The sequence below is a fragment of the Sorex fumeus genome, unplaced genomic scaffold (assembly GCF_029834395.1).
Source record: "Sorex fumeus unplaced genomic scaffold, SorFum_2.1 ptg000025l, whole genome shotgun sequence".
NCBI lineage: Eukaryota > Metazoa > Chordata > Mammalia > Eulipotyphla > Soricidae > Sorex > Sorex fumeus.
In genome coordinates, this window is record NW_026606082.1 from 2,532,005 (window position 1) to 2,555,501 (window position 23,497).

General features: G+C 44.8%; 1 protein-coding gene and 1 non-coding gene across 3 annotated transcripts in view; both read left to right on the forward strand.

The window, feature by feature from the left end:
- Positions 1–23,497, forward strand: part of GRK3 (G protein-coupled receptor kinase 3) — a 159,003-nt gene that overhangs the window by 14,713 nt on the left and 120,793 nt on the right. The gene's annotated exons all lie outside the window — the stretch shown is intronic.
- On the forward strand, positions 21,389–21,549 carry LOC130023929 (U1 spliceosomal RNA). The gene has a single exon (XR_008792541.1). It is a non-coding gene; the product is annotated as a U1 spliceosomal RNA (small nuclear RNA).

Genomic DNA, 23,497 nt, shown 5'->3' on the forward strand with positions numbered 1-23,497 from the left:
AATTACTCCTGGCGGTGCTCAGGGGACCATATGGGATGCTGGGAATTGAACCCAGGTCAGGCCGCGTGCAAGGCAAACACCCTACCTGCTGTGCCATCACTCCAGCCCCGAGACTTCTTGTTTTTAATGCATTTATTTTTATTGAATCACTGTGAATGACATAGTTACAACGTTATTCATGGGTGAGTTTTAGGTGTGCAACGTTCCAACACCCGTCCCTTCACCAGTACCCGCTTCCTCCTCTGATGTTTCCCTGTGCTGATCCCGCCCCCTACGTCCCCCCACCCGCAGCCTGCCTCTATGTTTGTTTCTGTTTTTGCTTTGTTTTTGGGCCACACCCAGCGATGCTCAGGGCTTACTCCTAGCTCTGCACTATTTGATCATTGTATAAGTGAAACCCAAGCACAAAAATGTGTAAGTCTGCAACTGTACCTCATGATGTCTCACTATTAAAAAATTTTTTAACAAAAAAAAAGAAGAAAGAAATTACTCTGGGCAGTGCTCCGGGGACCATCTGAGATACTGGGGATTGAACCCAGGTTTGCCCGTGCAAGGCAGACGCCCTCCCCACTGTGCTATCACTCTGGCCCCCCAGCCTGCCGCTATGGGAAGCACTTTTTTTCCTTTTTCTTATTCCTATTAGGCATGGGGTTTTACAGTATTGTTATTGATAATGCAGTCTTCATATTCTTGTCTTGATATGATTGCATGTAAACGGTTATTTCCTATCAGCTTTGCAGACGGAACTGGGTAATAGGGACTAAGATTTTAATGGGAAAGGAAGAGGCACATGAATAAAAGACAAGAGCTAAGTAAAAATCTTGGAAGGTTGGGCCGGAGCAGTAGCACTGTGGGGAGGGCACTGCCACGGCCATCCCGCACAGGTTCCATCCCCGGCATCCCGTGTGGTCCCCCAAGCGCGCCAGGAGCGATTCTGAGTGCAGAGTCAGGAGGAACCCCTGAGCGCTCAAAACAAAACAGACAAGAGATTCTGGAAGGTCCAGTTTGAATGGCCAGGGGATTTTATTTGATTTTGTTTGGGTGTATTTGGGGGAGGGAGTTTGTCCCACACTTTGTGTTGCTTAGGGGCTGCGTCTGGGTCAGTGCTCAGGAGTCCCTCCTGGAAGGGGTCAGGGAACCAGGAAGCAGTGCTGGAAATTGAATCTGGATACTTACAAAGTATATACTCAACTCACTGAGCTATCTCTCTGGCCCGAGAAAATCATTTTAAATCCATATGCTTTTTTATTTTTCTTTCCCAATATATGTATTTATTAGTCCCTTCCATGGAGAAGCCTGAGAAGCAGCTGTTGACCCACTAACGGACCCCATGCCTGACTAAGGGTGTGCAGGGGCTGGGTGAGCTGGAACCTTTGTTATTTAGGGCGTCAGAAAGCAAAGGGACTATCTAAGAGCTGGGGTGTCTGATACCGTGTCTAACAGTGTTAGGGGCCAAACTGGGGTTCCTGCTGGGCCAGCAGGGGATCAATTTCAGCATCATCAACAACAAACTGCTTGGCTGGGTGACATTACAGGGGTTACCATGTATCTTTCACGCACCCAACCCAGGTCCAAACCCTGACACCACACCACCTCCGAGCATCACTGGGTGTTACCCTGGAGGCTCCTGGCACCACCAGGGGGGACCTGAGTGTCCCTGGCATTGTAGGGTATGTGCAGCTCCACATCCTCGGGCCCTGGCACGGCTGTGCTGGCCTGGTTGAACAAGAATCACCAGGAGTGATCCCCAGCATCCCTGAGCATCACTTGGAAAGCCCCTTCCTTAAAACCCGAACCATGCCCCTCCCCCCCAATAGATGCAAATGCTCGCAGTACTTTGAATATAGTCAAACCTTTGTGGTAGGTAGAAAAACGGTACTCTAAAATGTTCACATCCTAATCCTCGGAAGCTGGGAATATGGTATGTCACATGGCAAGAAGGTAAAGAAGGTGGCGTTAGGATGCAGAGGGAATGAAGGAAACCCTGATGTGCGTAGGCAAAGATGGTCCTAATGGAATGGGCCCGTGTAACGGCAGAGGGGCAGGGGAGTCAGCATCAGAGTGACACAGCATCAGGAGCATGGACCCGCCATCGCTGGCTTTGAAGAGAGACTGGGACCTAGCCCAATACGATGCTCCTGACAGTGGAGTTTTCCCTGTTCTCCACTGAGAGCCGCCCTGCTGACACTTTGATCTTAACCCAGGGAGACCCCGTCAGACCCTTAGCCTACAGAAAAGTGGCAGGCTGACATGTTGGTTAACTCTTAATGACATGTTGAATGATGGCTTAAGGGGTTTGCTGCCCTTCACTCTTTGGCATGTTTGAAAAAAAATTTTTAACATTATTTTTTAAACAGTGGACTCGCTGGTGAGGTTTGAGAATCGCCACTCTATATATGACACCCACTGTCATCCCAATGTCATGTGTGCACCCTAGCGATTTAGAACTCCGAGAGTCTTCTTGTGCACAGATGCGAAACATCCTGCATCTCAAGTAGACTGGATGAGCATTTTGGAACTGTGTCAGATGACTCAAAAAGAGCCTTTGTGACACCGATTGCAATATGTGGGGAGGATTGTAGTTGGTTCATTTATGGCTGGAGCTCTGATTAACCCAAGATTAATCCAATCTGTGGACAGATTTACAATCCCTTGATCTGAAGACTTCTTAGAGAAGGAGAGTTTGGCATGGAGAAGGATCATCAAGAGAGATAGCACAGCAAGATGTGAAACCTTAGAAGACGATATCCATATATTCCAGAGAACCTCATCCATTCATGCATTTCCACCAAATCATAGCTCAGATGTTTAACTTTAGCAGGAGAAAACATAATTCATGCTATCGAAGATGAAGCCCTCCTTGAAGCAGAAATCAACTGCAATATAAGTCTTTCTTAACTAAAATTCTTTAAGCAGCTTTCTATTTTAAATTCCTCAAATATTACTGTCAAAACACTTCACAATAGTTACTTTAAAATTAGTGTTTTCTAATGTGTTTCTCTCAACCAGATCTCCCTAACTAATTACCAACAAGAACAGGATGAAGAAAAAACAACACTTACATCAAGCAAAGCAAAAGAAAAGCTGGATATCTGGCAAACTACACTGTGTTCCTGGGGAAGAAGACATCATATTGGGGAGATTTCAGTACTTTTAAAAACAATTAATCTATTTATGTTCACAAGGCATATCCAACCCAAAGCCAAATGAGAATTCTTTATTTTTTATATGTTTTTATTTTGGTTTTTTTTTTTTTGCTTTTTTGGGTCACACCCAGAAATGTTTAGGAATTACTCCTGGCTCCACGCTCAGGAATTGCTCCTGATGATGCTCAGGGGACCAGATGGGATGCCTGGGATCGAGCCTGGATCGGCCACATGCAAGGCAAACACTCTACTCGCTGTACTGTCTGATCCCCCTCAAATGAGAGTCCTAAGAACATGACAGGTGGATCCTTATTCTTATGGAAGAGAAAATAGGAAAAATGAATTTTGATAAAAATTCGGAAAAGTCCATTCATATGAACTGTAACATTACATAATGTGAAAGTAACATCATTCCCCCAAACGACAAGCGTTGCTAAAGCAAGTTCCATCAGTGTGGGGTCTGCTGAGGTCTCGAGGTGTCAGCAATGCAGAAACAATGGGATTGTCTTAAGTATTGTTTGGTCTCTTGTTAGGTGCATATACGTTTAGGAGTATGAGGTCTTCCTGACGTAGGTCCCTTGATCATTAAGATAGCCCCGTCCCTGTCTCTTGCAGCTTCTTGATGCCTGAAGTTTCTGTTGTCTGATATAGGATGGCCGTCCTGGCCTCTCTGTTTGGGTTATTTGCTTGTTGGAAGAAGTACTGTCTTCCAACCACTGAAACCATTGACTTTGCGTCTGTGTTTGCTCTTACTACTCAAATGGGTTTCTTGTAGGGGGCAGAAGGTTGAGTTCCATTTTCTAATGCATCCTGCCACTCTTTGTCTTTTGGCTGGTGCATTTGGGCTGTATTCAGATGTAGTGGAGTTGAACACAGTCTGTGAATGCCAGTGGCATTTTGAGCTGCAAGGGCCCTCAGGGTATGTGATCCCTGGCAAGTAAAGTTATAATCCCAAGGGCCCTCGTGGTATGTGATCGCTGGCAATCGAAGTTACAATCCTTCCACATTACAAGGAATAGAAATTTCAGAGTCTTTAATGAGATCATCATAAAAGTCCTTAAAATGGAAAAATATTAGATGTTTATTGCTCTGGAGTAGCAGTTTCCAAACCTATTTGACCTTTCACCCCTTTCCCCCGCCCTACACTTTTCAGGAAAAAAAAAATGACTCAGTACTCCTCCTCTTCTGTTGCACCCTAGGCTACTACTGCTGCCCTAGAACATTCCAGCATCCTCGGAGTGAGGGGGTGCCATGGTGTCCACTTTGGGAAACACTGCCCTGGATTATAAAGGGCACTCCCACGCCAACCCCAAATCAGGAAACCATAGAGAAGAAGGGTGAATGGATGTTTGATTCAGATAGCAAGTATTTGTGTGACAGGGGTGTCATCTCACAGATTATACGGTGCCTCGTGGAGCTGTTACATTGGTGTCATCTGTGATCGAGCCTCCATTTGGAAATCCCTGTCCTAGGTGGGGTTAGGGTTCTGAGGTTCTGGGCTGGTCACTGCATCTTGGGGGGGGGAGGGTGGAAGGTTTGGATTCAGGGGGCCAAGGAAATGTGGCAACTCGTACCCAGTTAGCATTTTGGCCTGCCCTGCAGCCGAGTGTCATCTGCCAATCCCTGGAAAGGAAGAGTTTGTTTTCAGAAAACACGTTCAGGGCTGTGTGGATCCCGATTCTGGGGGGCGTGCAGTTCTCATCTGACGTATTTAGGAAAGTGAGCGAGTTTAAAGGTGGAGGTCATGGGTACTCTGTGAACAGCATTTCTCGTGGCCATTGTCCTTTGCCTGTCTTGTCCAGTGACAGAGTGTGGGTCGACACAATGTAGAAGGCCCTTTGGGGGTGGATCTCTTGCTTCCTCACTTTATCTTGGCCCACAGTGACTCCTCAACTTCCGTAGTCCAGCCTGTGGAAGTGAACTCGGTCGTCCTTCTGATGGCCCTCATTGTCCTTCTGGAGGGGGCTTCTCTCAATGCCACTGACACCCAGGCCAGAGCCAGCGTGAGGCTGGCAGGTAGAAACGATTCCAGTTTTAATTCTGGATGGATGGGCGAGGACAGAGACAAAGGCATGGATTGGTGGAGGTGGAAAAAAACATTCAATTACGAGATTTTGTGGGTGGTGGCGAGGCTCTGCCTCAGGGAGCGGTGGGAACTTAAATGGGAGGACTCACCTTTGCAGGGCCCACGCTGGGGGCATGGCGGCGGTGTCGGGGACACCTGGGGACATGAAAGATGCCCCGAGTCTTTCCACAGAGCCCCCTTACCTCTGTCTCTCCAGCGGTCTCCTTCAGTGGTCATTCTACAGAGACCCCAGCTAGCTGTCAAAGGAAGCTTCTTACCTGATATATATATATATATGGATTCCAGGTGTTTTGACGGACAGGTGAATGGGTTTATGGCAACTATTATAACCCTCTGAAGGACTGGGTTCAATCATGAAGTTTTTGTTTAGCCTTGATTAGGTGAACTGATGACCCCATTAATCTGTGGAATATCGGACCTGGAGTGATAGTTCAGCAGGTAGGGTGTTTGCCTTGCATGCAGCCGACCTGGGTTCGATTCCCAGCATCCCATATGGTCCCCCAAGCACCACCAGGAGTAATTCCTGAGTGCAGAGCCAGGAGTAACCCCTGAGCATCGCCCAGTGTGACCCAAAAAAAGCAGAAAAATAATCTGTAGAATATCCTCAGATGGAATGTATCTTTAGGATGACCTAGACTATGCTGTTCTTTGTTTTTGTTTCATTTTGTTTTTGCTTTTTAGGTCACACCTGGCGATGATCAGGTGTTACTCCTGCCTCTGCACTCAGGAATCACTCCTGGTGGTGCTCGGGGGAACCTACAAGATACTGGGGATTCAACCTGGTCAGCCTTGCCGTGTGCAAGGCAAACGCCCCCCCCCCCCGCCCCCATTCTGGCCTCATGGTGTTTTTTTTGGGGGAGGGAGGGTAGTGTAATTAAAGCATCGTCAGTGGCAAAGGATAAAGGCATTAAAAATACGGACCATCAAAATATTGGGGAAAATCACCAAGAGATTCACACGTAGCTTAATTAGGCTAGGATCTTCTGCGTGTGGGCGGGCTCTTGCTGACTTGGCAAATTGGAAGCCCCACGTCCGTGCCAGGGAACCGACAAGCTGAGGAGTGCTGGGCGCTGACATAAACCGTGCAAGAGACGCTCACAGCCCCTTCACATTCCCTCTGGCAGTCCTGGACGGCTTTCAAGCTAGTGGTCGCGTTTTTATTGTGACTTTAGCTAATGTAGCTCTATTTTGGGTGTTTAATGAATAGTTAGTGGAAAATATTTAGCAACTCCATATGAAAGAAAGCAATTTCCTTTTGGGGGAATTGATCTTGGTACGACTGCTTAGTCATCTTTAAAAAATCTGCCTTTTGGGGTTCTTGATGGTCAGTCATGGGAACAGCTGCCATCGAGTGGCGCTTCTTTCTAATAAAGCACCTACTCCACCTCATGTCGGAGCTGCTTGCCTTATGCCAGTTCCATTTTTTTAAGGCGAAACATTACGTAGGAAGTGGAATGTTTCTTTAAGTGCATTTTATTTAGGACATCTGACTAAAACAAGACAAAGGTCTTAGAAGATATAGAGGCTTTTAAGAATGGAAGGTGTCTCGCTGGGTTCTAAAATACTGTCACTTTTTTCCCCTCCATGAGGCAATAAAAAAAGAACAATTTGGCGTACTGACTCCTTGGCCAGTATTAAGCAGGTGTTTGGCGGATTAGTCTTTCAACCATTTTAGTAAGGAAAAAATTAAAATGATGACACTATGTACCTATTGTAATGACCTTGTGTTTAGGTAGCAGAACTCTAAGAGGTCATAGCGGATGTGGTAAGATATCTCCAACCAGTTGGCATTACAGGTAAGCAATGCAGTAGGTGGGGTCAGAGAGATAGTGCAGTGGTTAGGGCTCTTGCCTTGCATGCTCAGACATGGGTTTGGTCCCCGGCACCACCCATGGCGCCCTGAGCACCGAACCAGGAATAAATCCTTAGTACTGCTTCCAGGGTATAGCCAAGACACCCGATTGGGCATGGGAAAATGGTCTGAGAATCTGATTGATTAATGCTTTCTGTAATGAAAATTTCAAACACACAGCTGAAAGAGAAAATTGTGTAATGAAATTGATGTAGCCATCCTCCAACTTCATCAGTTATCAGTAACTGTTTCATCTATACCTCCTTGTTTCTTTTGGAGATTTTGTAAAGCATGCCTGTTCATAAAATGTTAGCACTGTCCTCCGGTTGTTCATCGATTTGCTCGAGCGGGCCCAGTAACGTCTCCATCATGAGACTTGTTGTTATTGTGTTTGGCATATTGAATACGTCACGGGGAGCTTGCCAGGCTTTGCCGTGTGGGCGAGATACTCTTGGTCGTATAGGCCTCAAAAGCTTTCATCTGCACCATATGTTTAACAGAACCAACATGCCTGCATGCTTTCAAATACCCCATTATATCTTCCTTCTCTTTGATAGGGTGCAGAATGGCCTGGCAATCCTCATTAGTGTTTTCAAAATCAGTTGTTTAGTCAACAGCCTCTGTTATTTCATCTGTAAATAAACTTCTGTCTATAGTGCTAAGATCACTCTTTCAAACGAACCAGAAACATAAGCATAATATAATACCCGTTGTTAAAAAATACCATTTTCTGAATCATAAAATACTCGGTCTATATTCACATTCCTCCTGTTTCTATGAAAACTTGTTTTCACTTGAATTAAATTTTAGAAGTCATCTGTGTGTGGACTTCCCACACTCAGGATTTTGCTTGCCATATAAATATTTTTCAAAGCTTTATGCGCTGTCACTCTCCTCCCGTTGTTCATCGATTTGCTCGAGCGGGCCCAGTAACGTCTCCATCGTGAGACTTGTTACTGTGTTTGGCATATCGAATACACCACGGGGAGCTTGCCAGGCTTTGCTGTGTGGACGAGATACCCTTGGTAGCTTGCCAGGTTCTCTGAGAGGGGTGGAGGAATTGAACTCGGGTCGACCGGGTTGGCCTCTTGTAAGGCAAACGCCCTACCGCTGTGCTATCGCTCCAGCCCCTTATGCGCTGCAATATAAAATAAAACCACACATTTTCAAGTGTATAGGGTGGTATGTTGTATCTGCGCTCGTGAAGATCTGACCAGTTTATGGACCGGACCTTTTCCCGTCGGCAGCAACTCCTGAGTCTCTGACACCTGCTGACTGGCCTCCAATCTTCCAGTTTCCCTCCATTCTGACTCGGCACTGTGGGCACAGGCCCCCTCCTTCCCCCTTGCCCCCGCCCTGTGAAGGACTCAGTCACCTGAGATGACCCCACTTTGGGGCATGTGATTGCCAGGGGACTCAACCTGCCTGCAGTTTTTTTTGGGGGGGGATGACTACAAAATTTTGTAGTTCCTAACACCCACTTTTTTCTGAAAGAAATCAGACCCCAAGAATGATCTCATGAATATAACCCATGATCACCTTGCTTGTAAGGGCTACAACTAGTGAACAGCAAATTACCCGGAATGTAGGGATGGACAGGTGAGCTTCCATGCTGAGGGAGGAGGACCGCCTCCTATGGGTGGGCTCCCCCACCAAGCTCTCCACCCCTGCCAGGAGTTTCCTTGCATTGTGAAGGCTCATTCTGTGGGCACAGCTCGTCCAGTCAGTGGGCCCTCGTGATGGAACTGCATCTGCAGTCACCTGGAACTGCATCTGAGGCTCCAGAATCAGATGTGGACGATTCCCAGCCTCTGCTGCCAGGCTGGACTCCTCTGGCTCTGCGCCCCATCCTGAAACAATCCAAAGAATCACCTCGTTGGTCTAAATTGGATGGCGCCTTTTGCGATTGACCAGGATGTATTGTGGACGAGACACACCCCCAGGTTTGTCTCCTGCATTCATCCTACTTGAGCTTCACTGGACTGTCCGTTGTTCAGGACACTCCCAAGACTTTAGGGACTCTGTGTCCTGAACAGGGGACAAAGTCCAAAGAGTGATCTTTTTTTTTGCTTTTTGGGTCACACCCAGCAATGCTCAGAGGTTACTCCTTGCTTTGCACTCAGGAATTACTCCTGGCAGTGCTTGGGGGACCATATGGGATGCCGGGAATTGAACCCCGATCGGCCGCATGCAAGGCAAACGCCCTACCCGCTGTGCTATCGCTCCGGCCCCCAAAGAGACATCATTTAAATTTTACTGTGCATATATATACACACACGTATGGAGCCAGGACTTGAACCCAGACCTCCCACCTGCAAAGTCTGAACTCCAGCTCTTTGAGCTTTCTCTCCAGTTCTTAACTGGCTCCATTTGTTTCGTTTTGGAGCTGCACCCAGTGATGCTCAGGACTGACACTCAGGGATCATTTCTGGTGGTGCTTGGGGCACCATATGGGATGCCGGGGATCGAACCCAGGTTGATGGCATGCAAAGCAAATGCCCTGTCTACTGAACTTTCGCTCGGACCCCTAAACTGGCTCCTTTTTATCTGAATATCTGCTTTGAGATTCGTTTGTGTTGTATCAGTAGTTTATACCATTTATTGCCGAATAGTATCTCAGAATGTGGACCTGTTGTGGATACTTGAGTTGGTTGGGTGTCGTCACAGATGAAGCTGTGAAGAATGCCCACGTGTAAGTCTTGGTAAGGGCAGGTGGCTTCATTTCTCTGAGGCAAATATGAAGGAGTGGAGGGGATGGAGTATGTAGGCTTTATTTAACTGCCTAACAAACTACCACTTTGCATTTCTACGTGTTAGTTTTCTTTTCTTTGCCATGGGCAGGCGAAGTGGATCCTAGTTATTCCATAGTCTTTGGAGCTGGGATTGAACGTGGGGCCTCACACTTCCCATTGAACGTGGGGCCTCACACTTCCCACTGAGCTAAAGCTCTTAGTGGCCTGGCTGGTCTTTCCCAGTTCTAAGGGGCTCGAAACTCTTCTGGAACCTCTTGTTGTGACCGGGCTGATAATGAGTGCCATTGCTTGCTTGGTGTGGTGCTGGCACGGAACTCAGGGCCTCATGGGCTTCTACTCTAGCTCCAGGAGCCAGACCCTCAGCCCTCATTGTGACTCTAATGTTATACTTTTTAGTAACTGACGTAGTCGTACATCTCTGCATCTGCTTATTTGCCATCCGCCTATGTTCTGTTATTAAAATAAAAAATAGTTTAAATAAATTATTATACAAAGATACAAAGATACGCAGACACCAAGTTGGTCATGATTGAGTTTCAGTTATACAATGTTCCAACACCTGTCCCTCCACCAGTGTGCCTTTCCCTCCATTAATGATGTCCCCAGTTTCACTCCTGCCTCCAACCCACCCCCCCAACCACTGCCTGCCTTTATGGCAGGCATTTTGCTTCTCTCTCTCTCTCTCTCTCTCTCTCTCTCTCTCTCTCTCTCTCTCTCTCTTCTCTCCCTCTCCCTTTCTCTTTCTCTCTCCTCCTCTCCCCCCTCCCCTTTTGGGCATTATGATTTGCAATACAGATGCTGAAAGGTTATCATGCATATCCCATTTACCTACTTTCAATGCTTAGTTGTTGAGTTTCGCGATCACGATCATCCTGTTGTTCATCGATTGCCTCGAACAGGCCCCAGTAACGTCTCCTTCGTCCTAGCCCTGAGATTCTAAAAAGTGCCATATTCAAGGCTCTTTCAGGGTTAGGAGAATGAGACCCACCATTGTCACTGGTATTTGGCATATTGGGTACACCACGGGGAGTTTGCCAGAGTTTAGACCCTTTTAAAACTGGGTTGTTTATCGTGCTTGTCCTCAGCTGGAAGGATCTTTATGTATGCTGCATACAATTCCTTGAGCAGATATTTCAGTTGCAGCATTTTCCTCTCAGTCTGTAGCAAGGCTTTTCATTCCCATCAGCATCTTTTGAGTAGAAGTTTTACATATTGCCACTTATCAATTTCCCCGTCGGGTTTACACTTTCATTTTTGTGTCTACGGTCATCGCCTCAATTAAGGTCAAGAAGATGACTTGTATCTGTTCTTTTATAGGTGTATAACTTTTAGGTCCCTATTTAGACCTGTAAATAGGAATGTCGCTTCAGATATCGTTTCAGAGGACGAGCCACACTCAGAGCTAATAACCAAAACATGCAGGATATTAAAAATAGGAACAGGAATCAAGTAGACGACGAAGAAAATATAACAGAGAACATAAGATAATGGTCAGGAATTGTAGGAAAAAGTAGAGCTACAAGCTCAAATGGATTTCTTCTGGTGAGGGAGGAAATTAGACTTTTAAAATCAAAAGCCACTCTGGTTCTAAAGAGACGTTTAGAAAGTGTGTGTCTACGAAATCAGCCTGTTTTATATAGAAAGGCAAATAGTAGAAGTTATCTTAGAGTGCTAACTGTACCTAGGAAGTAAATAGGGAAACAATGGAAGTCAATATTGAATAAAGTGAAATTGCTGAATTAGCTCTCAGCTTCTAGAATATTCCTGGAGTACTTTCAGGAGTGTTCATGGGAGGAAATTATAGTTTCCGGGTGAAAGCATTACCATAATGTCTATAAAAACGTTAGAAAATAAATGAAGTGCTTAATTGATTAGGAAAGGAGAGTTTTCAGACTTCTAGGAGAAAGTTTTTATGCATAGTCTGAACTCAGTTGCATCAGGGCACCTAGAAATTCAAGGAAGTAATTGGCAACATGGAAATCGAGAGATGAGGAAAATTTAAAGACCCACTTCTTGCTTTAATGGTGCTTACATTTCAAAAATACCCTTGCAATTTCAAAAGTTGGTAGCCATATTTTTCTAGGTGTTTCCTCAGATATGCGGACCCCACGCCAGGCTGTTTTCACGTGGGGCTCCCCAGAGTGGGGCGGGTAAGAGCCCTCCCTCCCCGCCCCAAGGGACCCAGTCCTGGCAGCCGACCTCCACTACCCAACCTCTGCCACGCTCCAGGCCGCATTCTGGACACATTATGGGACACTTCCAACCCATTTTCCATAATTACTGCACCATATCTGATGGGGATCAGACAGTAGGAAACAGATCAGAGGGAGAAATATATAAATATATGCCTCTCAGAGAGCCCGGCAAGCTACCGAGAGTATCCCCCCCGAACGGGCAGAGCCTGGCAAGCTCCCTGTGGCATATGCAATATGCCAAAACCAGTGACAAAAACAGGTCTCATTCCCCTGACCCTAAAAGAGCCTCCAATCCTTGGGAAAGACGAGTAAGAAGAGGCTGCTAAAATCTCAGGGCTGGGAGGAATAGAGATGTGACTGGTGCCTGCTCGAGTAAATCAACGGACAATGGGATGCCAGTGATACAGTGATTTCTTCAGATGGAGCCTTGAGCCAAGGGTGGTGCTGTTGCTTCCAATGAGCCAGGGATAACTGAATGCCAGAGGCAGGTGAAAATGGGTAAGATCATGAGCTGCTCTAATAGTGCTGTACCTGGCATAACGCAACATTGTGTTTAGCCTGTTTTGTGACTTGCTTGAAATGTGAGCATTTCACCTTCACGAGTATCTTGATTGAAATTCATAATTTGCCTAGTTGGCTACCCATGGTTCAAGTGCTGGACTTCAGGTCTACATAGAATTAGGCTAACAGTATCACTTGATTATCATACTTTAATTTATGCAAGACCCTCTTTTAAATTCATTGAATTATTCATTCTTTTATTCAGTCAAAATAATATATTAAACACAGAAGCATCATCCAACATGAGAACGAGAATATTGAGAATAATTGAGCCCCCTTCTCATCCCATCCATCACATTTTGTTTTTCTCTGTTCCCTCCCTAGGCAGCCATTCCCCATGAATTGTGTGTTAATTACTCCCTGGCCTTTTAAGGTCCCATAAGTGATGTTCTCCTTGTTGGGGTATTATATTCCATGTTCCAGAACTGGGACACAATGTCAAATAGTCTCACAATATCAAATGGTACTTGGGGTACCAAAGAAGGGAGAGAGAACAGAACAAAAGTGAAGGCTGTAAAATGGCTGAGAGCTTTCCAAAATCAATGAGAAAGTCAGAAACCACAGGGTAAGTCCAGCGAAGCTCAAGCAAGGATGAATGTAGGAGACAGAGAAGAAAAAGGAAAAGCACATCTCTGGAGGTATCAGAGTAAATGGCTGGAACCCATAAATAAAGAGGAATCCTTCAAGGCCATGGAGGAAGAAGAGGAACATTACGCACAGAGGAACCAAGATAAAAGTGTCGCCAATTGATATTAGAAACTCCAAGTGGAAGATAGAAGATTTTGTCAATATCATTAACAAAATAAACCAACTAATCTAGGATTCTCTACCCAATAAAAATGTCTTTTAAACATGTAGTAAGGTTCAAGTCACTGTCACTGTCCTCCTGTTGTTCATCGATTTGCTCGAGCAGGCCCAGCAACGTCTCCATTGTGAGACTTGTTACTGTGTTTGGCACATCGAATACGTCACGGGGAGCTTGCCAGGCTTTGCCGTATGGGCAAGATACTCTCAGTAGCTTGCTGGGCTCTCCGAAAGGGGTGGAGGAATCGAACCTGGCTCGGCTGGGCCAGCGGCTTGCAAGGCAAACGCCCTACCACTGTGCTATCACTCCAGCCCAAGGTTCAATTACAAAATAAAATTTAATGCAATATGTTTTAGATGCCTGAATTGAAAACCTTGTTACATAAATGAGAATAGGGAGTATACTATATTGTATTAAATGATTGGAATTTCTTTATTTACATAGGTTAAAATTATAGAGCAGTTAATCATTAAAAAAAAACTGGCTCTTGTTGATTCATCTGACAATTCCATTTGCTGTTTCCTTAATTTTTTTGTGGGAGCAAGCAATATGAAATATATTTGTTACGTGCCTGCCCACAGGGCAGAGTGGGGGATGGCAGGGGCCCCAGGACCCTGGTGGTGGGATTGGTGTTGCTGTGTTGTATGCCTCAAATAGTTCTGTGACGAACAGCTTTGTAAGTCATGGTGTCTTAATAAAGAAAATAAAAGAGCAAAAAATTGAAAAATGAAAACAAAATAAAATTTAGATTTACGTTAGCAAGGACTGAAAATTTATTATTATGGTAATTGATGTGTACCACAGGAAACGGTCAAGGGAATTCAGGATGTAGAACATATGCGATGCTTCCTTACTGTTGGAAACTTGACCGCCGAGGAAGGCGAAAACAAAGATGGACAGACCACAGTAGGCCATAAACTTTTGTATGACAAAAGAGAACATCAAATCGAAAAGACAGCCTCTTGGAATAGCTCAATAGGAACTCAGGAAGGAGGATGTGACTCAGTAAGAGAGCACTTGCCTTGCATGTGTGAGACTGGGTTTGGTCCCAGTGCTGTGAAATAGAAATACATAGATATATACATTTTATTTGATGAAAGCATGGGCTGGAGCGATAGCACAGCGGTAGGGCGTTTGCCTTGCACGCAGCCAACATGGCCGACCCGAGTTCAATTCCTCCACCCCTCTCGGAGAGCCCGGCAAGCTACCGAGAGTATCTCACCTGCATGGCAGAGCCTGGCAAGCTCCCCATGATGCCAAACACAGAACAACGGGAGGACAGTGATAGTGCGAGCATGTGACTTACAAAGTTATTCATAGTTGGAATTTAGACATCTAGTTTTCCATCATCGATTTCCCTCCCACCAGATTCATCTTCCTCCACCAGTGTTCACTGGCTCCCCTCGCCCCCCATCCCCACCACACCCCTCGTCTGCCATCTCAACAGGCACCTTTTATTTTATTTAAAAAAATTTTATAATTTTGGCTTTTTGGGTCACACCCGGTGATGCACAGGGGTTACTCCTGGCTTTGCACTCAGGAATCACTCCTGGCGGTGCTCAGGGGACCATATGGGATGCTGGGAATCGAACCCGGGTCGGCCGCGTGCAAGGCAAATGCCCTCCCCGCTGTGCTATCGCTCCAGCCCAACAGGCACCTTTTAAAATTCATTAAAGCTTGGGCCTCATGCTATCAGTATTGTTGACTCTGGGGTTTGGATAGTTGGCTCTGTCATTCCTAACACCACCGATGTTCCTTACCCCTTGCTCCCAGTTCATCTGATCTGTCTCTTCTCTTTCCCCTCCACTCACTGTCTTTCCTGTTCCCTTGACTTTGGGAAAAAGGGTGATCTAAGCATCCCCTCCCTTTAAACTATTGCCTTTCCTCGTTCACTCTGAATACCACATATAAGTGAGAACATCCTGTGTTTATTCTCCTTTTTTTCTTTTTTGGCTTACTTTATTTCACATGATATCTTCCAGTTCCATTCTTGTTGCAGTAAATTGCTTGATTTCATCATTCCTCACTGCTACATAGTATTCCTGTGTGTGTGTGTGTGTGTGTGTGTGTGTGTGTGTGTGTGTGTGTGTGTATCACATCTTCATGACCCATTCATTTGTTGTCGGACCTCTAGGTTGATTCTAAATCTTAGCTATTGTACTGAGTGCTGCAATGACTAATGGGGTGGGGTGTGTGTGTGTGTGTGTGTGTGTGTGTGTGTGTACATCACATCTTCACGACCCATTCATTTGTTGTTGGACCTCCAGGTTGATTCTGAATCTTAGCTTTTGTATTGAGCACTGCAATGACTAGTGGGGTACCTATGTCCTTTTTAATGAATGCTTTTCTGTCCTGGTGGAAAACACCCAAAATGGGAATTATTGGGTCATATGGCAGCTCAAATTTATTTTATTATTTTATTTTTGACTTTTTGGGTCATACCTGGTAATGCTCAGGGGTTACTCCGGACTTTCCACTCAGGAATCACTCCTGATGGTGCTCGGTGGACCATATGGGATCCCCCGGATCGAACCCAGGTTGGCTTCGTGCAAAGCAAACACCCTACCTGCTGTACTGTTGCTCCAGCCCCAGCAGCTCAATTTTAAATTTGAGAACCCTCCATACTGCTTCCCAGAGGGGTTGAACCAGACAAAATTCCCACCAGCAGTGGTTGAGAGTCCTTTTTTATACCCGCCAACAAATTGCTCCCATTAATTTTGATATGTACCATTCTCACTGGTGTAAAAATCAATGGTCCTTTTGATTTTGATTTTCCTAAAATTAAGTGATAATGAGCATTTTTTTTTTCATGTGCCTGTTGGCCATTGCTGGTCTTCCTCAGAGAAGTCCCAATTCATTTCCTCTCCCTAGTTTTTGATGGGGTTTTGGGGTTTTTTTGTTGTTGATCTTTGTGAGTACTTTTAATATATTGGATACCAATCCTTTATCTAATGTGTTGACCGCAAATACTTACTCCTACTCAGTTAGCTCTCTTTTATTTTTATTTATTTATTTTATTAATTTTAATTTTTTTTTTTTTTTTGCTTTTTGGGTCACACCCAGCGATGCTCAGGGGTTATTCCTGGCTCTGCACTCAGGAGTTACTCCTGGCGGTGCTTGGGGGACCATATGGGATGCTGGGGATTGAACCCAGGTCGGCTGCGTGCAAGGCAAACGCCCTACCTGCTGTGCTATCACTCCGGCCCCCTCTCTTTTAGTTTTAGCCTGTGTTTCTTTTATCTTGCAGAAACTCTTTTAAATTAATGTTGCTGGCAAAACTGGATAAGCACATGTAAAAAATTAAAACTGGGTCCTTATCTCACGCCTTAGACAAAAGTCAATTCACAGTGGATCAGAGGCCTTGAGATCAGATCAGAATCTATTAAAAAATTTACTCTATAAAGACACCTCTTAGGGAAAGGGCGTTGACCGGCCCGCCCGCTCCTCTCTGGAAAGAAAGATGGCGGCCGCACGGGAGCCTTGTGGAAAGCAGGTTTGAGCCGGGGCTGGCGGGAGCGGCAGGGACCTCATGGGAAGGGGGGCTTTGTGGGCCGTCCTCCACGCCCCACCGAGGTCGCCGGCTGCCCCCCACGAGCGGCTCTCCGGCACGGCCACGACTCCAGGGCACAGAAACCAATCTCTTAACTAGCTAACTTTTAATAGAAATTCTTCCAGGGTCAATAAGTAAAATAGCAGAAATTCAAAACTGTGCGGCCGCAATAGTGGCCGCGCGACATCATTTTATTCTTAAACCAAGTTGTAGAAAGCAAATCATTTCACAACGCTGTTTCAGCATGTCTGATTGTGGGGGTGGGTCGTAAACTCTAAACAATAATTGTGCATCTTCTATCGAAATTATCTAGTCAAAGTAGATAGAGTATTAACTAGAACTCATCTGCCTCACAAGAATTGGGAGGGGTGGGAGGTGGGGGTCTATTGGGGTTCGGGGTTAAAAATGAGTATTGGTAAAGGGAAATGTGTTCGGTATCTACATGACTGAGACCTAAACCCGAAAGCTCTGTAACTTTTCCCACAGTGATTCAATAAATAAATAAATTATAAAAAAAAATAAAGACACCTCTTAGAAAAAGGCAAAAATGGACTCCAAAAAAATATTTGAAGATTTTTATATATAATTAGTCACTTGCCAGGTCATATCATTAAAAGATACAAATATCATGCAAAATGAACAACATATTTGGATATTGATGTCCAGAGCATATAAATGCACAGCTAAATGTATACACACATGAGTAATAAGCACTTATTACACTTAGCAACATTATTCACTAAGGAAATGGAAAGCAAGTTCAGAAATACTTTAAATCTTCTAGAATGGCTAAAATAAAAATCCAGAAAAGGGGAATGTTTGTGAGTGATAAAGAAATGAGAACTATCCTATATTGTTTATATTTTTATCTATACGTATTTATTTATTTATTTTGAGGGGGTCATATCTATCAATGCCCTGGGGTTCTGACTTAAATCTGGCTCTGTGTTCAGGGATCAGTCCTGATGGGCTTGGGATCAAACCTGGGTCAGCTGCATGCAAGGCAAGCACCCTGATCTCTGTATTGTGTCTCTGACCCCTTTTTGTATTTTTTAAAATAAAAAAGTGTGTGTGTGTGTGTGTGTGTGTGTGTTTCACAATTGATAATACTTGGGCTTACTCCCAGTGGTACTCAGGGATTATGTGGTATCAGACCTTGAACCTGGACCTCCCACATACAAAGCTTATATAGTTTGCTGAGTTATGTCTCCACCCCCTCTCCTATATAGTTAAAGTGAATATAAAGTGGTGCAGTTACTCTGGGAAATGGTTTGGTGGCTTCTTACAAAATAATTTTTAAATGTATTTTCAGTAGGGCCGGAGCGATAGCACAGAGGGTAGGGCATGTTGCCTTGCACGGGGCCAACCCGTGCAACCTGGGTTCGATTCATCCGCCCCTCTTGTAGATCCCTGCAAGCTACTGAGAGTATCTCGCCCGCACAGCAAAGCCTGGCCAGCTACCCATGACGTATTCGATATGCCAAACATAGTAGCAGCAAATCTCACAATAGAGACGTTACTGGGCCCGCTCAAGCAAATCGATGAACAATGGAAGGATAGTGACAGTGACGGTGATTTTCATGAGGAGCGAGCTAGTTCACTTAGAGATGTGTCCACATCCCGACTCACTGGGGAATGCCCATAGAGGTACTAGTCATAGGGGCTCCCCAGAGGAAACAGCCCTGAGCTTCACTGAATAATGAGTGGATAAATAACACAATACCACGGTGGTATCCAAACAATAGCAGCTCAAAAGATGGAGTTAGTGACATAGCCAACAGTATGAATTCATCTTAAAGACAATGTGACTCAAAGAAGCCAGCCAGACACACATGCGCGTGCGCGCGCACACACACACACACACACACACACACTCACTAGGCTACGTTTTCTCTGATTCAGTTCCTGTAATATTTTCAGAAATGATAAAAATATAAACATGCGTAGTAAAGTGGTCGGCTCAAGGCAGGTGGTCGGTGTAAGGCTTCATTGCAAGTGGACCCAGAGAAATTTTCGGCCTGATAAAATGGTTCTAAAGTTGGATTGATGATGGATGGTCTGCTTGGTCATGGAGGTGTAGACGCAACTTTGTGCCGTGCGATCTAAGTGATAGGTTAAGATATCTTCCTTTTAAAAGAAAAATCATTGTTGGGAAAATCCAAATAAGTAGTAGGATAGGGGTCAGCGACATAGGATAGGAGTTAAGGCATTTGCCCTGCAGGTGGCCGAGCCTGGTTAGATCCCCGGTGTACTCTAGGCATCTCTGGGGACAGCCCCTAAGGTCCCTACACACTGCCATGTGTGACCTGGAGGCTTCTGAGCTCTGCTGGGGTAGCCCTGGTAATCCCTGGCAACGTAGGACCCTCATAGCACTGCCTCCTGGGGCCCTCGCATTGAACTGACAGCCTCTTGGCCAAGAATCACAGGGAGAGACCCCTGAGCCTCCTGAGCACTGCTTGGGACACCCCCACCCTCAGCCCACTTGAGGATCATCCTTTTAAATCCAGTCATATCTGTAATTACATTATGTGCAAATTGTTCAAACACATCAGTGAAAATCCTGAAATTGGCAGGATAAAAAAGCAAGCGCCGACTCTTAATACTGTCAGTGGAAAACTTTAAATATTCCGTCTTAGAAATATTAAAATATTTTGACAAAGATAGTAGATGATCCAACCGAAAACAGGAGTGACTTAATATTAGGATGTAACAGATTCAGCAGAATGTGAGGCCAGGATAAAAGGGGGTATTTCATAATGATAGATAGAGCTCATTTCCTCAAGAAGACACAATCTTGAATATCAACTCACCTAAAAACACACCTTTAGACCAAGACAAACAACTGGTAAGAGTTGTTTGAAATCTCAAACGTGGTTTGAGATTTCAGCACTTACCCTGGGTCATGCATAGAAAAAAAAAGTAGATGAGGGACCAGAGCCGAAGTATAACAGGCAAGGGACTTGCCTTGCTCGTGGCTGACCCAGATTCTGTCTCTGGCACCCTGTGGTTCCCCAAGCCCATCGGGACTGATCCCTGAGCGCAGAGCCAGGAATAAACCTTGAGCACTGCTGAGTGTGGCTCCCTCCCGCCCTCCTCCCCCCACCAAAGAGTAGATGAAGTTCAGCAAGGATAGAGAAAAACCTTAGCTGGACTGTAAGCCATCTTGACCTGGTTGACCTCACCTGTCCATTTGGTCCAGCTACCAGTCTGCAGGTATAAAAAGGTTCAAAGTCACTTGTCTTATCAGCAATAGGCAACGAGCACATTCTGATCAGATGCATATAAAGCTCAAGATAGATTACATTCAGGGAAATAAACAGCCTCGTGTCTTAAAAAGTATTACATCAAAGGACATTTTCTTGGCTACCAAATAATTAAAGCAAGAAATCAGTCACGGTGGTGTATCTGGAAGACTGCTGATATCTGAAAATGAATTACACAGTACCGCATAACTCGCAGGTTAAGGAATCTCAGGGGAAATTAGAAAATAATTTGGATTAAGTGAAATTTAAAACTGACTATAGTAATATCTGAGGTGCGGTTAAATCAATGCCTTTAGGAAATTTATAATTTTAAGTGGTTTTATTGAAAACATTTCAGTTCACTGATGTAGCTTCTTAAGCTGTTAGGAAAGGAACAAATTAATCCCACAGTGATTGGGAATCAGTGAGTCCCACTTTAGCTTTATTATATAAGTCTTCATGTATAAGTTTTCATGACTAATATAAGAAGTACAAATTATTAATGTAAGAAGCACAAATTATGATTGATATAAAAAGTATTGATAATAGGTGAGAATAAAATGAAAACCTAAGATTAGTCCAATTGATAGATCTCTAGAGTTATTTAAAAAATAAAGTACAGTTTAATAGTATAAAAAAGATAATAAGCCATTATTACCTTTACAGTCATTACAAAGAAAATTAAAAAATGACAACCTTGCTAGTAATTATGTAACTTGAATAAAACGAATGTATTCTGTAGAAGACAGAAGTTGCCAATACTAGGCAAGAAGAAAGAAAAATATGAATAGTACTAGTTCTCTGAAATAAATGGGATTATATTTTAAAGCCTTCCTACAGAAAATTCCAGACTCAGATGGCTTCTCTGTTGAGTTCTGTCAAACGTTTAGAGAAGGAGTAGATACTATTTTAAATCAGCTATTTCAGAAAACCAAGGAGAAGGGAATAATTTCCATCTCATTTTGAGAATCATATTATCCTGATACTAGAAAAAGACAAGACTTCTCTACCAGAAAATATGCAGCCTTGATGAGAAATGAAAGAGATGACTGTTATGTTTTTGGATTGTATATTATTAATAGGTCCCAACTTGATCTGTAGATTGCACATAATCTCAGAGTCCTAGCAGGACTCTTTTTTTTTTTTTTTTTTTCTGGGAAGAAGCTTCCTTGTTGATTAGGAAAAAAAAAAGCTTTTGTTGCTTGCCTGGCAGGAGCAATACCGTGATCATGAAGGTGGTTTTCCTAGGGCAAGGCTTATCCATTGCACTTCTGATGTGCTGACCCCTGCGATTTCCCCAAATATGGCAAACTCATCTGCATAATTCATTGTGAGGGACAGTTCTCCCACTCTCCCCTAAAAAAGAAAAGCAAAAAAAAAAGCTTTTTAAGAAATAGTCAAGAAAAAAATATATATATATTTGCTTTTTGGGTCACACCTGGCGATGCACAGGGGTTACTCTTGGCTCTGCACTCAGGAGTTACTCCTGGTGGTGCTCAGGGGACCATATGGGATGCTGGGAATCGAACCCGGGTCGGCCGCGTGCAAAGCAAATGCCCTCCCCGCTGTACTATCTCTCCAGCCCCAAGAAAATATAGTTTTATGTTGTTGTACATACAGATACACATATCAAGATAGTTCAGAGAGATACCTATTCAGATTTAGTGTGAAATAACAAAGATAACACAATAATTCAACGGTTAGGGTTATTTTTTGGGTGGGGGTTGATTTGGGGGGCATACCTAGTGTTCAGGGCTTTCTCCTGGCTCTCTGCTCATGAATCGGGGAGCACTCTTAGCAGTGCTCCGGAAACCATATGCAGTACTGGGGATCGAACTGAGGTCAGCCACGTACAAGGCAAGTGCCTTCACCCCTGTGTGTTCTTTCGGTCCCTCGATGGACAGTTGTTTTTTCCCCAGAAAATGTTAATGGGAGAAGTAAATACAGGTAAAGGGAGCAGCGGGGAGAAAGAAAAGAACCTTGATTCATATTTTATTTGCAAAAATTTACCGGAAATGGCGTCTGGAGCAATAGCACAGCGGGGAGGGCGTTTGCCTTGCACGAGGCCGACCTGGGTTCGACTCCCCGTATCCCATATGGTCCCCAGAGCACCGTCAGGGGTGATTCCTGAGTGCAGAGCCAGGAGTAACCCCTGTGCATCGCCGGGTGTGACCCAAAAAGCACAAGACAAAACAAAAATACCAGAAATGGATCTTAGACCTAAACATAAAAGTGAAAGCTTTACTTCTTTTTTCCATAAGGATTGGGCCTCAGGATATGGCTCAGAGGTGGAGTGCCTGCTTTGTACATGGGAAGCTGAGTTCAATCCCAGGCATTATCCTCCATCATTCCCAGGGTCACACACAACAGGTGCATGGTCCCTGCAATGAAGCACACATGAGCACCACAGCCAAGCATGCAAACCCTAGGAGCTCTGCAACCACGTGTGTTTCCCACCCGCCACCCCCAGACGCACCGCAGCTAACCAGGCAGAAGTTTCTTGACTGCATGCCGAACAACACCTGGGGGTGCAGTCCCCAGACCTTGCAACAAGTGACAAAGAGAAGGGTGGGGGTGAAACCGAAAATAAAAATTCAAATGAAAATGTGGTCCACCCCTGAAGGAATGAAAACATTTTTTAGCACAGACTGTCCACCAAGGAAAGAATAAATTGTACCTTAGCAACAAAATGTCATTCCGTACACTTGACCGAGGATTGTTGCTATTTTTATTTTATTTTTTTGCTTTTTGGGTCACACCTGGTGAGGCACAGGGGACACTCCTGACTCATGCGCTCAGGAATCACTCCTAGTGGTGCTCCAGGGACCGTATGGGATGCTGGGAATCGAATCTGGGTCGGCCGTGTGCAAGATAAACGCCCCATCCACTGTGCTATCGCTCCAGCCCCGACCTAGGATCGTTTCTAGTATAAGGATCTTGTATAATAGTAATCGTGTGAGCAGCTCAGCTGGAAGATAAGAAACCGTTCTCACGCTACCGCTCACTGAAGAAGAGAGGGAACTTTCGATAATCACGTCCAAACATGTTCACCACCATTATTCATGGAGGACATGTCAGCGCCAGTGAAAATGACAGTGAGCTGTCACTGCACATCCAACCATGTGCCTCAAAGCTCAGCGCTGACAATCCGAGAGCTGGCGAGGGACCCGGAACAACTGGAGCTGTTGCAACGTTTGGGGGGGATTGGGGACTCCGACGGCCGTTTGGAAAGTGGCTCGGCAGATTCCTTAATGTTCCATGTAATTTACCATACGACCAGTTTCACTTCTAGGTATTTACCCATGCA